A 13246-nucleotide genomic window follows, 5' to 3' on the forward strand; every position below is an offset into this window, starting at 1 on the left:
GAGTTCTTTCCGTAGCCTACTGCCGTGGTGGATGTTGGGTCGTGTAGTTCTAAGGAGGATGTGTGTGCAAGTACACCGGTCACTTTACATGGGATAGTTAGTGAGGTAGGCCTAGATTTTATTGTCTTTCTTTTAACTAGGATGCATTATTTAACGCAAATACACAAACAGCATGCTGAAACGCTTCTGTTGGTCTTTGCCGGTATTCTCTTTGTCAACAAAGCCTAGTCTAGGCTGTAGCCTATGTCAACCAGCTGTGGGCACTATAGGCTACCTTTTCTCAGTGCCGAATATAGAGATCTATAGATATCTCTATGCTACGTCTCTGCCTTTTCTAAGAGCCGTCATTTAACACGTGGCTGCTGTGCGGTAGGCTGCAGCCAGTGGTTGCCTACTTGGAAGAAAAGGAGAGACATAAAAACAGCTCAAGTAGCCTAGGCTACAGCGCAGGCAGCTTGGATCTTGGGTTGAAGACATTTATGGACATTTAGGAAGGAAGATCCAGAATGGACTGAGAGGGCAGATTCAGTAGCCTATATAGCCTATGAGAAAACCAAACTGGAATTTGTCAAAGATGTTGAAAGTTCAAACAAGAGGAAACCTGAGAGATGACGATCTTTTTCAAGATCATAGAGATAAATGGTGAATAGAACTAGGCTATAGGCCTTTAAGGGCTTTAGAGTCAAGATATATAAGTAGCCTAGAGGTTGCACAATTGCATGTATCAAACTGGCGGGGACCACACAGTTAGTGTGGCACAAGGTGGAAATCATTTTGTTAGTAGGCCTACCGGTAATTTGTGATTTGTAAGTGATTTGGGTTTTGAAGGTAAATAGGCTTGGTTGTAGATTAGCCGCTGTGTGAAATCCCCTACCTATAGCATTGAACATCTCTCCTGTGTATATTTGAAATTAGTCTATATATTTTTAATTTGACTTTTCATTTATTTTAATGCTAATGTAACAATTATAGTTATTGTATAAGTCACTTTGGACCAAAGCGTGAAAGAAACATAAACACATAGGCCTAAGCATAAACACTACAAAGTGTTTTTTCCTTCTTACCTTTTTGTGTTATTCCAAAATTCAAACTTAATAGACTGCCATGTATTATGTGTAAATATCTATTGACTTGCCATAAGGCCAAGTGAAATATGACAAACAGGATAGACAATGACCTTCTCACTCAGTGCAAATATGCAAATTGCCAAAGAGAACATTTCTTTCTCTCTCTCTCTCTCTATCTCTCTCTCTCTGAGTGTGAGAGTGTATGACAGCCTAAAAATATGCATGCCTTACAAGCTGATGTCAAAATGGCATGTTTCCCCCATCCACACCAGCCCACTGCTCCCTAACAGCCCTCATGATCGACCCGATGAATCGTTTCATCACAAATCCAGTGGTGTCAACATTTTTCAACTGTGTTATGAAAATGGAATGTTATAGGAATCTTATATTGTAAGGTCTTTGCATACTACATTTGTCTCTTTTTCTTCCTGTATATCAAACACTGAATTACTTTATTGTTATTTTAGCTGATTGTGTGTTCTCTCAACAGTTTGGTTGGTCTTGACAGTAAAGGTATTTCACACACACATTATGTGTATTTTAATTGATTAAAGGGTTTGACAGCCTCATGCTTAAGAGTTTTTTTGTGTGTGTTAGATTCGGTAAACCAGAGCAATCACTGACATTTTTGGATCCAGATTTAAAGTCTACCTGGAGGCCAAAGTCAGTAAGAGATGATCAGACATTTGCATGAAGCTGTCAAACTCTTTGATAATTACATACAGTACAATTACTCCACTTAATATGCAAAGATTTTACAGTATAAGATTAAGATATATTTCACAGTTGAAAAATTAGTTAGGGTGAAGCAAGACGTCAGCTAATGTAAATGGATGAAGTTGTGAATTACCTACAAAGCTACTTAGCTGCAACATTTACGTTAACTGGCGTTACCTGCAGTTTTATGAAATGCAACAAAATAGCCATTGAGACACACACACACACACACCACTGTTCTTGTTTCGTTACCTAGAGAGTAATATTGCATGGGATGAGTAATACTGTTGTGAAATACAACCCAAACCACTTTCTTTCCCATGCCCTTACAAACATTTAATCTTCATGGCAGGTTTACAGCAAAGCAGCTCATTTTACTAAATCGTGCACACATTTTATTAAATTGTGCACTCATTTTACTAAATTGTGCTCTCAATTAAGTAAATCGTGCACACGATTTAGTAAAACGTGCGCACGATTTAGTAAAATGTGCAAAAAATTTAGTAAAATGAGCACACGTTTTCTGTATACCAACACATATCTTGCAATGACCCCTCTAGGGTTCCGTACTTGTACAATTTCCGTACTTTGTATATTTTTTAGACAATACCTTCACTCCTGTAATAAAAAGTTCCATCATTTTCTACCAACATTTCTTTATGGATTCTTTCAAATTAGTTTATTCATTCATTCATTCATATTTAGGTGACACAACTGTGTGGATTTTTGTTAAATCTGTAATATGTCATCCAGGAAAGCAGGAAATAGTTCAAAAGGACGAGTTATACAGACTTGAGTCAGTAGTTGTCCTTAGATTAAATCTGCCCCTAATCTTGATCAGATCTTTTGCATTTCACTGTCATCCTCCGTCTTTTCCAGCATTAGTTTCATATTTCAGTCTCAGAAAGGCTCAGCAGTGACAGGAAATGACTACGAGATGAACACAGATTGCTGTTGTGACTCTCAGGTTACCGTAAGAAGGGAAGAACACACACGCACACACACACACACACACACACGTACTACACACAAAAATGCCTATGTGATGCCAGACATGATGTGTCGAACAGAACAGGTAGCCTTGCGGCCTAACCCGTGAAATATTACACCCAATATTAATTGTGAAATGTTGACACATAAAGACAAGACGCCGTAAGTAAAAAAAAGAAATGAACAATTAAAAGAGCACTAAATCATCAAGCCGCAAAATAATATTGACACTCACAATACCAACATGCACAAGTACAATCGAGAGGCCTCCACCTTTTCTACCATGGGGATTTAAACTGGCGAGATGACCTCTCTAGTTGAAAAACAGGCCTACTCGTCATAAATAGGGTACCCTAACCGACCATGCGAGGACCGGAGCTCACCCCCATTGTGCACATCTAGCACAACTAAATATTCAACTAACAAAAATCATGGCGTGCAAAAATAACAGCATGAAACATAATGGAAAGAAAAATAACAAGCCAGTGTGCACCGAGACTTGTCCTCTTCCCAAAGAAAATCCAATGTTAGACATTCAAAAATAGTATGTGTGGGTCACATCGTCACACACAGTAAAATCAACAGTGTTCAGTGACCTGTTCATTTTAAGAATTGTCCAGTGTTCAACTGTAAGAGTCTTTAACACTTTTCTGAGCTTATATGGTCCCACATAAAACTACTCTGACAATATTTGAATATGAATATGAGTTTGTTATGCTCTTCAGATCAAAAGGGGATCATTTAACCACATGCACACTTAAAGCCAAGCTACACATACAGGGCTCACAATAAAATGGTCGAGCAAAAACATTGTTCAAGAGACTATCAAACCACATAACAAAAACAAAGTTCACCCAAGAGTAGGCTACTTACAATTTCAACAGCAACAAAGCCAAGTCGGCGTCCGTTTTGCAGTCTTCTTAGAAACTACAAGGCACTTCCGCTGAGTCACATCCGGATTTCCTCGGACCGGGAACAGAAAGTTGCATATTCGTTTTTTCTGCGGAGAAGCGATAGAGGGAGATGAAGCACCCACCAAACGACCCAGAAAGTGTTGTACAACCATCAGAACGACTCTCAACCTGCATAATTAAGGTCATTTTTGCTAAAATTGTTGCATAGTGCTTCTTTAAGTGTCTTTATACATATATATATATATATATATATATTTATTTATTTTCTTTTTATGTGACACGACCCAGGTACGGAAGCTAAGAAGCACATGCACATCTGTTAATTCAGGAGAAGTCTACACCTCTGATACACACCTTGCATATAGTGGCTTGAGGCGTGAGTAATTTTCCTATGTGGCAAGTGATCATACCCTTGGGTTTGGGCATTTCACATGTCTTACAGTTGTTGTCATGGTTAATCCGGGCGGTATCACCTGTGCTTACTGTTATTATCAAAGAATACAAAAAAGGAATAACATCAACACTTTTGCGGTGTGGATATCTGATACAGCAACATTTAGACATGTAGAGTCAACACAAGTTGTAGAGTGCTGTTACTAGTCTTGGGTATTGCCTGCAACCTGCAAACTGGATACAATGTATATCCCAATACAGAGGCCACAATGCATTACGTATCCCAACGCATGTTGATGCTGAATAATGACTATGTCCAAAACAGAATTAATTCTTACATCATGTCATTATTTATTTAGGGGAGATTGACTGAGCATTAAGCTCTTTTACAGCAATGCCCTGAGTTTACAAACAAAGTTAAACAAAAGTACCCTTAACACAGCGTACTGTTAATTAATTATAATAATAAATAATAATAATAATTGGAAAAAAAAAACATGTTCTTCATACTTTTATAACGGCAAAGACTAAGCATTAAGGATCACACAACTTAGAAACATGTTGATTCAAGCCCACAGAGATCTTAAATGTGAAATTCAATAATTTTATTTCAAAACTGTCAGTTATTAACTTTAAGACTTAAAATAACCTTTTCTGTTATCTTTTATGCTTTTAGTTTTTTGATGCCATATCAATACAGCAGCATCTGTATCGATAGGCCTACTTATTGATACAGCAGTACACAATTTATTGCCATATATTTTCAGCACAGCCCTAGCTGTTACCATAACACACTGAAGTTGTACTGAGACACACAAAACAGTTGTTTTAAGCTGATGAACATAGGCCTACATAAACTTCCAGGCAATTTTCCTATCAAGCCTTTAGGCTTGTTCGACTTGAGGCAGATCTGTGCAGATCTGACTTGATGTGATCTTGCTCACAACCAGTCACAACCTAACGTGATGGTCATTTTCACGTGTGATTCATGCGTGATTTCAGTGGTCTATAAAAGTAAATCGTTTGCAAGGTTCAGCCTCTTTTCAACACGACTTAACTTTGGTTTGACTGTGCAAGTTTGTTGGCTGTTATTGAGATATTTGAAAAAGAAAGAAATCGCCGACAAAGACACTAAAGACATGACGAGAAAAACACGAAAAACAGATAATGATAAGCAGACTAGGAATCAGAGGCAGAGTCGTATTGAGTCGATAGCTTTATTTTGCATGACCTTGATCAGAACAGTAATATTTTCAGAATGTATTAACAACCTATCAAACATGATGATTTCACGCAGGGTTAGTGCCACCTCCGTAGACAGGCTCTGGTGCCACGAACTCCATTTTGGTGAAGACAAACTATAAAACATTGCCGTTGCTATTCAACCTTGACTGGGGGAGTCGCGGCGTCTGAAGCGTGCGTTAGCTTAGTGCTTCTTACTGATATATTTCCACTTTAACGGCACCGACAATCAAAAAATCCAGTGGAAACTAGATGGCAGAAGTGTGTAGGCCAATCGGCCCACCATTTTTTGATATTTCGAAACGTCATTGATGGTAATTTTGATACCATAGATTTAATAGAGAGCCAGTCAGACCAATAGTATGAAAAATCAGGAACAGAGTTTATTTACAATGATGCGCATCAAGGGAGAGACAGCATGACTTCACCTAAAGATCCATCAGCTGCTCTAACTAGACAAGGAAATAGTTAGAGTTTAAGTATCCTTCCAGGCTGACGGGAGATGGCGTTGGTCATCCCATCTCACGTGGACTACACTGAATCAGACCCTGATTAGTGGCAGCCTGGCAATCCGGAGCAGATAGCTACTGACGCAGCCATGCAGAACAGTAAAACACTGCAAAGTCATAATGTTCCTGCTTATCTCTAAACACAGTCACACAGAGATATACACAGGGACAGTACAGATATCATACAGTCATTACATAGAATCATACTTTTAGTATCAAAGTGACCTACTAATGAGAAATGCAGAACATTAAACCACATATTGGAATATTGGACATAATGCAGAACATTAAACCATATATTGGAATATTGGACAAAATGTTCTATTCCACTTTCTCTCACCATGTTATTTCCCATAGACATTCGACGCCCGGAAGTTGGGTGGACACGGCTGCTTTGGAGGCGGGACTTATTCCGGAGAGGTCTATTTGGGAGGAATCTCCTCATGACGATTTTGACGGGAGTCTCATGCTGCTTCCTTATGTTGGAATATGCGAAAATAAACAGAAATCGAAGGGATACCTTCTTATACGTGATTTCTGCAACAATGGTAGGCTAGCCTACTGAAAACGTTTGGATATTCTGTTATTTTCTGCTGTTGGTTAAATAGATAGACACACGTATAGGGAAAACACTTGATATTGAATTTATGTGCTACAAAGCAGGCCTGTTAACTGTATGACAACAGTGGTTTATTTAAACTACATCATAAGAATTTATTTCGTCAGTCATCATGCTCATTTTAATGAGTAAGAATGAAAGTTCTGCTGTATTTATTGCAAACAAAATTCTGTGATATCTCCCGCGATCACGTCAGGCAGACTGTAGCCTGTCTGTCTGGGATGAGCTGCCCTCTGTTGTAGCTCCTGCCGGCTGGCCTCTGAAGATCACATTTACGTAGAAAGCCAGACCAAGTCAGACTCAGTCGATCTCAAACAAGCCTACTGTCTATACCCCTCCACCCCTAGCCTGTCCTCTGCCTGCCTACGTACTTCCGCTCGATTTCTTTTCCCTACAGTACTCCGTCTGGAATAGGTTGATTCGCCCTCGTTTACTTCGGCAGTTGGACAGCCGAACCAACCAGCGAACAGAGGGCGGCCCTGAGAGCTTTTACGTTACACAGGCATGGTGTTTCAATTACTACATCCCCGCCCCCGAAGCAACTGACCGCTTGGAATACATCAACGTAGGGAGCAAAAAGGGCTTATACTTATTAAATCTTTGAGCAAATGTGAATAAAAGGCGCAAATAAGGTTGGTGTGAGTTATTGTAGCTCTTTCTAGTTTAGCCTATTAACAGGAGTGTCACGAACAAAGTCACAGTCGAGTAGGATGTTATATCGTCAGCTAAACTTTAGTCATAGCCTACCTTAATTTTGTCACTTGAAATACGAACGCTATTTTTCAAACACTAAGAAGGCTCGACATAACATGAAACTTTGAATGAAGCATTATCAGTGTCTCTACTCATGAACTCGAGTATTGAGAACATTGTTGGTGTACACATAGTTTACTAAAAAGAAAGATTTTGGACAACTCTCTCCTTGCAAGATGGCAGCAAGCAGAAAAAACAAGTGAGTTGTTCCTCAAAACCTTTCTTTTAGTAAACTCTGTGTACACCAACAATGTTCTCAATGCTTGAGTTCATGTGTAGAGACACTGATGATACTTCGATCAAAGTTTCATGTTGTGTCGAGCCTTCTTAGTGTTTGAAAAATAGCGATTTTGACGTGATTGTATCAAAAAAGTAGTGGCCCTATAGGATTCCCATTCAAAAGGTCATTTCACCCGAAAACGATAACGCATACAAGCTAAAAAGTGACGCTTTGGACGGCTACTTATGCATTTATATGAAAGTTTAACTTGGGTACATAAACAAAACACCATATGATGCATTTTGGCCAGAGTTACACAGCTGTAACGTGTGACTGTTTGCTGATAAGATTCACGCTTGCTTGTTATGAGCGTGATGCAGAATAACTTCTCTGTATGACGAAACGCCGGTTGTTAGTGATTGGTTCAAAGCGGTTCAAAGGAACTCCAATGATTTTAAACCATAAACTATGCCCTCCCACCCGGAAATAAACGTTTGCCTATGGATCTAGGCCAGACTCTCTGCGAAGTCAGAGGGTCTGGTTTCCAGGCTACTCCACCCCACCCTCCTTACTCAGATCTATGAGTCAGATAGAGCTGCTGGACACAGGTCAAACGAGGATACAATTCCTAAAGGCAAAATACCACCGTCACCGCCATCATTAGTGAATTAATTGTGGGCAGCCGTGCCCCACTGGTTAGCACTCTGGACTTGTAACCGGAGGGTTGCTGGTTCGAGCCCCGACCAGTGGCTTGAGCAAGGCACCTAACCCCTCACTGCTCCCCGAGCGCCGCCGTTGTAGCAGGCAGCTCACTGCGCTGGGATTAGTGTGTGCTTCACCTCACTGTGTGTTCACTAATTCACTGATTGGGTTAAATGCAGAGACCAAATTTCCCTCACGGGATCAAAAAAGTATATATAATACTATACTAATTTAGGATGTGTGTCAATTCTGATGTCTTCAGTGACCTCCATGCCATGCCACACCGCAGGGGGTTGGAGTCCGTGGCATGTTGTACACACATACCTTACTACCATTTCCTTATAGCATATGTAATTTCTCATAGCATTTGTCTTTGCATAATGGGTGAGATTCCTCGTGTGTATAGGAGGAATGTGTAAGGCTTGAGGCACAACTCAAAAATTTACCCTGACATTTGAAGGCGCCCACTTTACTGGTTTGACCTTGCTGGAATGTTCCATCAAAAGGTGATAAACTGTCCTCAAGTTCATTCCTGCATCTTCACATCTGTCATTCAAATTTACAATGGTATGCATAGACCAAAAGGGTTCCTTTTGTGGGCAGTTCACACAATATGCAAATCGTAGAGTGAGATTCAAGCAAAAGCAGAATTGTCCAAGTTGCTTTTTGAAGAAGCTGAGGAAGTTTTCCAGATCTTAAATACCAAGTAGTGAAATAATATCAATGAGGAAAAAACATTTTCTCTCTCCATTTGTACACTGCAAAAAATAAAATCTAGCCAAGTGTTATCAATCTTATATTAAAATAAAAAAAAGTATTTTGTATTGCTTTTAGTATGAATAGACTTATCAAGACAAATGTGCTTGTTTTTAGGATGAGATGTCTTAAAATTAGTCAAACTCTTTTTAAATTAAGACAAATGATTTTAAGAAAAAGTGCTATGTAAGTCTCTCATACTGAAAACAATACCAACTACATTTGTTGATCTTGATATAAGATTAATAACACTTGATTAGATTTTATTAGATAAGCAGTTTTTGCAGTGAAGGCACTCTGAATGTATAAAATAGGTCAGACGAAGCTTTGCTTTGGTCGGCAACCAGCGGCTCCGGAGCCGCATGCGGCTCTTTGATCCATCTGATGCGGCTCAGCTTTTGAAAATAATAATGAGTAGGCCTATTTAATTAAAATGTATTTTATTTTAGTTCGTATAGGCCTAGGTCTATCTGATTATTTTATATAAGTTCCCACCTCACTTGACTCCGTAACCATAGCCTGCTTGTTACATTCGCGGTTCGATGCCATGTCAATATCAAACAAAATCACCATTTCAGTCAACGAGAACACTTGTCTTTAATTATTGTTGATGTATGCGCTTGCTGTAGGCTAGATAAGGAAAATGTCAAAAAGGAAACGTCAGCTTGCGAGTGCGAACACAAGCGGGCTGAAATGGGAAAGTTTCCATCCGAAGATTGATTCTGAAAACGCGAAATGAACTGCCCGTATATCGCACTGCAACGAGTTAGTATTGCTGTGTTAACCCTATTCCACTTCCATGTGAGAAATATTTCTCACATATGAAAAATACAAACCTGTGCTCACGTTTAAGGGCGCGCAAAACTGTCACATCCATAACGCCAACACAATGCCATGGTAGGCGTATTAGCCGGCTATTTATTTGGCGTTATGGATATATGACAGTTTTGCGTGGAGTTGCCCTTAAATGATGACAGCCTCAATTCTTGCATGAAACTTCACCTCACTGAATATGAGCCAGACTCCAAGGCCATCATCAAATCTATTCTCTGGTAGGCCTAATGTTCAATTTCGCCAATGACATGTCAATGAAAATTGAGTTGTGTTGTGAACTATGATGTTCCTTTGCATACCAAAGGACACTGGAAAAATAGGGGGTGGTGTTTAGCCTACATGGGAAGCCTAAGGTCTATACTTCTGTCATTCCACTTTACATTTCAAGTTACTTGCACATTACTTTTATAACTAGTAGAAAAGGTATTAAAAAATCCTCTGTTGAATGAAAGTAACTGGATAGATAGATAGATAGATAGATAGATAGATAGATACTTTATTGATCCCCAGGGGAAATTCAAGGTCACAGTAGCATACAGACAACACACACACACATTCACTAACAGCAGAAAGTAATTAAAAGTATATAATATAAAAAACACAACTAATCAATAAGGACAGTAGAAGATAAATATATACTAAATACTAAATATACTAAAATACAAATTATACTAAATAACACAATTCTAAAAAAAAACTAAAAAAACAGTATCCACATAGTGGGTGATTAATCAAACAAGATGCGCTTGCAATGACTGAGGCAGGGACTGAGCCTCTCTGTGCATAAGGTAATGTAAGGTAAGGTAAGGTGATCTGTGTGAATGAGTGTGATGGTGCAAATGAGTAAGTCAAACAGTGCAACAGTGCAAGAATAAAGTCTATATATCTATATATATATATATATAACTATATTAAGGAAGGTATAAGTGTGGTCACAGTTCGGCTGTGGCATGGAGGGAGGGGTTGTGCATAAGTGCTAATATAGCATGCAAACAGTGAGGCAGAAGACAGTGGTAAAAAGTGGCTAGTGGACAGACAGTTCAAGACATGGAGGTGATGAAGAGGCAGACAGACTATGCGGAGAAGTCTATTTCTCCTCTTCCCTTAAGTGAAGCATTGAACAGTTCAATGGCCCTGGGGACGAATGACTTCCTCAGTCTGTCTGTTGTTCAAGGCAGTGAGCGAAGTCTCCAGCTGATCAGGCTCTTCTGCTTAACAAAAGTGTTGTGGAGTGGATGACACTTAAATATCCAAACTTTTTCTTGTAACCGTCTTTATGTGGCTCTTCTGAGATTAAAAAAAATAAATTTGGTAAAAGTGGCTCTCCAGGCAAAAAAGGTTGCCGACCCCTGGCTTAGACCCTCACAGTGATACTACTGCACTTAAGTGGGCATGTTTTGACAACTATGTAGTTGCTGTTGTTTTTTTAAAGTCACAAAAAGAAAATTGTTTTTTAAAACTCCAGCATAAATGTGACAGCCTGGTACAATTTATGATTTATTGGTTTATAAGTTTGCACGCCAAAGAGAGATCAAGAATTGGAGGACAGTGAACAGAGGCTCTGTGCTCTGTTCATTTGCATATTGCTAGTCAGTAGAGCAGAGGTCAATTGTTCCATACATCTGTCACAACATTCCATTCAGTACTAGCCTAGAAATCTAGACGCACCCTAGCGGCAGCAAATTACATTTACAATTACATTTGCTGCCAGGGCTAGTCTAGCAACTCTCCGTTGGCTTGTGAGCTCGAAAAATTAAACTTCTATCAGGCCAATCAAATCGTGTAGGTCGTTAGGTGGGCTTAACATAATGATTGATGGCATAGTTGCAAAGGTTTGGCTTGAATTCCCTGCTACTTGAAAACAAAAAGATAATGTTGCTGTTGGCGAACAGTGTGACACGAGTTAAGCTTTTATTAGCCAACTAGCTCCGCTGGTGGGAAACGCATGGGACTAGCGCTGTCCTATTGCGTGCAGAGGGAATTTGAAAGACAACCGATTATTCCGCCCCTTGGACTGAGTACTGCGAACGGTGAGTGCGAGGACCCTACATTTTAATGTGGGTCTGGCTCGTCAGGCTAATTCAATACCTCAACAGCAGAGGGAAGTCAACTTTTAAATCAATGGCATTCCTCCATTTTCAACTCCACCGGTTGAGGTTATGCAATTTCTGGACCCCAGGTAGACTTTAATGCCTTCTATTTGGGATCTGAACAATAAGCAACAGAAGTTTGGAGCTAAGAATTCAGAATAGGACATAATTAAGTTCACAGAAAGAGATTGATTGGCTAGTCCAAAAGTACATGGTATGGATTCTTCTACTAATGCTTGCGCACTGAAGCAAAAATAAGAAATATGTCCTGAAGCAAAAAATAAATAATATGCACTAAAGCAAACATAAATATCAGCTTCCATGAGTACACTGTCAGGTATGCACTCTGCACCAGCTCCGCCCCTTTCTACTGCTGTCTGTGTTGTAGCTGGGTGGCTGGAAATTTGCAGGTGTGCGGAGTTAACTGATGGGCGACTTGGCTCCATGGGGCAGGCGGACTCCCTCTCCGCTCCTCTCTCGGTGTTTCGCTTTGATTCATACCCCTAGGGCAACGTCACTTCTGTTGACTTTCAAACAAAACAGAGAGCTAGCTCACTACTTTCTCCCCCTCCCTCCCGTGCTGCTCCTGTGCAATAGGGCGTGGAATCCGCGTTGCATTGTGGGACGTGGCGGCCATGTTGATGGCTACGCAAACGTTAAAATAACTCTGACATAACGTTGTTGAACGAAGAGACGTAGCTAGAAGTAGAGTTGAGAAAGAATAGATAGAAAAATAGATAGAAGAAATATGTTAAAATCCCGAAAAGGATCTGGAATTTACCAGGACATATTAAATAGAGAAGCCAGGGACCGGTATGTTGACAAAATCAGCATTATTAACGGCTGAGAGGGAGTACAGTACGCAGTAGTCATAGGCAGTAGTCTGAGTAGCGGTAAAGGAGGCAATCAACATGGCGGCCAGGCAAAGTAATTACGTCATGACGCCCACACCCTATTGAAACTCTCCTAAACGCGCATCTCGTCTGTGATTTGCTGGAACAGTTTGTTATGTTTTCATGGGCTAGGTTTGCCCTGGTTGTTTTTGTTGCCGTTTTTGGAGCCTGGGCTGTCCAAAGAGATTGCGTTTTTTTACAGTGTATTCAGGACAGACAGCTAGCGGCTGATTAGGTGATGTTTGCAGTAAGTGACATAAAATGTTTTAGCCTAAAAAACGCATGGCATCGCTAAGAGCACCTTTAATAAACATTCTTTATTTATTGTTATCTACGTGTGGTAGAGGTCTGCCCGCCCGCTCCCGCAATATTCTGTCCCGCTCCCGCATTAATGTGTCATTTTTAGTCCCGCTCCCGCCCGCATCTGTAACATGATGTCCCGCTCCCGCCCGCTAATTCCCGCATGCAGGAGGGATAGCCTATTCAGCTTTTCTTTCTGTCTCACGAAAGGAGCACACAGACCAGAGAATGACTCCTGATGTCAGTT

Source organism: Alosa pseudoharengus, unplaced genomic scaffold (assembly GCF_046254945.1).
Source record: "Alosa pseudoharengus isolate Yale_2024_CS ecotype anadromous, Long Island Sound unplaced genomic scaffold, YU_APseudo_1.1 YU_APseudo_1.1_scf_23, whole genome shotgun sequence".
Taxonomy (NCBI): domain Eukaryota; kingdom Metazoa; phylum Chordata; class Actinopteri; order Clupeiformes; family Clupeidae; genus Alosa; species Alosa pseudoharengus.